Source organism: Oryctolagus cuniculus, chromosome 4 (genome assembly GCF_964237555.1).
Source record: "Oryctolagus cuniculus chromosome 4, mOryCun1.1, whole genome shotgun sequence".
NCBI classification, from domain to species: Eukaryota; Metazoa; Chordata; class Mammalia; order Lagomorpha; family Leporidae; genus Oryctolagus; species Oryctolagus cuniculus.
Window position 1 is genome coordinate 14,952,424 of NC_091435.1, and position 2,495 is coordinate 14,954,918.

The following is a 2,495-nucleotide window of genomic DNA, read 5'->3' on the forward strand; positions in this document are numbered from 1 at the left end:
CCACCAACAAAGAGCAAAGTCCTTGTTCTTACAACTTAACTCTCATTTTTCTCTTGACTGAAAATCCACTAAGAGATACTGGATGTTTAGGTAAGTTTTAATCTCAGTATACAGCACATTTGAAAAATATTTCTTATTTTCTGAATTTATAGTTTATCTACTAACTTCTTTGTTTTCTTATATTCATATAACTATATTTTCACCCTCAAATAATCCTCACTGCTGGTTTTAAGGCTTCACGTGCAAAACACTATGTCTTACAAGATATTATTACTTCCTGTAGGGTATATAGTCAAAGTCAACAGAAATTTTCTCAAAGCTACCAAATTATATGTGCCCAAAAGCAATTTAGAGAATAACATTGATGTTCACTGAAATTTCCCAAATTCTTGAATACAAAAACTGCAGGCAAAATAATAATGACTTAAGACAATATACTTGGATATCAGATTGCATACATTTATTAGATTAATTTTTTTGCTTTGAATTGCAGTTTAATGTAAATCAAATAGCATACATCTATCAATCATTTAGATACTAGGATTTAATCTTGGATTACTCCTTAATTTTAGAGTCTGCCAGAAGATGGCGATGCAAGAAGCAGGTGATAGAAATAAAAAGAGAGTGGCAGGTGGTGAGAATGAAAACATTGGCTGTATTGAGTAGAGATCTGGCCTCAATAGTCAAAAAGACACAGACATGTAGCAAGAGAATCGCTAAGACCAAGATTCACAGGTTGGTCTCTAACAAGATGACTGGCAGGTTCTAGAAGTAAAATATCTTGGGAAACAGAATCTGGATCCATAGCTCAGGGAAGGGAAGCCACAGACTCTATAACGCTGGAGTCTGAAGTCACTGAATCCGCAGCATGGGGAGTAGCAGCTCCTTGATCCACAACCCAGGGAATAAGGATGTCCAGATCCACAGCGTAGGGGCTGGCGACTGCTGGAACCAAATCCCAGAAACCCAGCGTAAGTTGTCTTTCGCTGGTAGGGACTGCAGAGCACGGAGGTCCTCGGGAGGTAGCAAGGCATCTGGAGGGTCTGGATACCACACAAGAGGTCTGGCAACTGGTGGGCTTGTAGCAGGTCGCCTGACAGTCACTGTAGAGATAAAAGCCCAGCTGGGAGGTGCTTGGAGATAAGAGGTTAGTGGTGGGGTAGGAAGAGGAACAGGAGGAGGAGACTGGGTAGCTCAGGTATCCTCCAAGGGAGCCAGAGAAGTTTCGAGAACAGTGGTAGTTTTGGAGTTTGAATGTCATCCTTTTGGACAAGGGCATTTATATACTCTCAGTGGTAGGTGTGGGTCATCTCTTACATATTTGTGCTCCCTCATTTACTAGGGATAACTCTGCAATCTCTGTAATTGCAGTCACATTGCAATAGCTTTCCACATACTGTTTTATGGATGTCATGAGTCTGTTGTTGCAGCCAGAGCTAATGAAGCACTTCCATGTCAGAAATGCTGTGACTGTTTTACATGAATGCTTGTCCCATCATGGCAAGGGAGTTCCTCACTTTCCCTTTGTTACCTTCCACCTGCACCTGTTTTCTATATACTCACAGCTGGCCCTGCTGGTGGACGTTTTCTTCCTAAAGAGTGTGGAATGAGATAAGTTTTTCACCTGATACAATAGATCAATTTCCCTCAGGAGTAAAACACTCATGAAAACCATCCACCTTGTCACTATTTATTTCCGTTCTCCAAATTACTGTGTGATAACAGTAATAAGAAGCTAATACATGAAGCACACCGTAACATAATGTGTCTCAAAGCCAACGAAGAAACACCAGAAACAGACAAAATCTAACGTCTAAGACAAAAGTGGCTAGAAAGTGAAACAGACCTTGCCATGGATTTAAAGGCTAGGTGACTAAATATGGTTTAGGGAAACATTTACAGGGGAAATCAATCTGGGCTGATCTGCAGATAGCAAGAAGCCCAAAACTTGCTTCATGGAGGGAGAGAGGAAGTGTGTTTTATGTTTTCTATTGTATTCTTAAATGATGATGGGTGTACTTCCAGTACTTTTAAATTAAAACATTTGAAATTAGCATATCTTTTGAATTTTGATATATTCTCCTTTTTATCATTGACATTTCTGATTATCCTTTATCCTCTATACTGTCTCTAGATTTTCATAGCAGAAATTTTCAATGATTTTTCTTCCACTTGTATGGCAAGCACCACTCTTGATTTTCCTGCCTAGATATGTAGAATTTTTCTTTCCTGTTCACTTTTTCTTCTGCACGGTACACAAATCTCTCTCCCTACCTCTTTCTCTTTCTTCTCTGCCTCTCTCCCTCATCTCCTTATCACTCCATCTCCTGCTTATTTTTTTTCTGTGTTTGATTTTATATTTTCCTTTGTGCTTTGTCATATTGTATTGCTTTTCTGTTTGCCATTGGCAAACTAAGAATTCAAAAGTTGAAAACCCGTATAAAAGATTTATCAAATGCTTAGAGTATGAACAGCCATTTCATAAGTCCAGTCAC

The 2,495-nt window shown here is 39.1% G+C and overlaps 1 pseudogene; it reads right to left on the minus strand.

Moving 5' to 3' along the window:
* Positions 1–427: 427 nt before the first annotated feature.
* Positions 428–1,261, minus strand: LOC103350640 (keratin-associated protein 13-1-like; annotated as a pseudogene).
* Between the last annotated feature and the right edge of the window lie 1,234 nt (positions 1,262–2,495).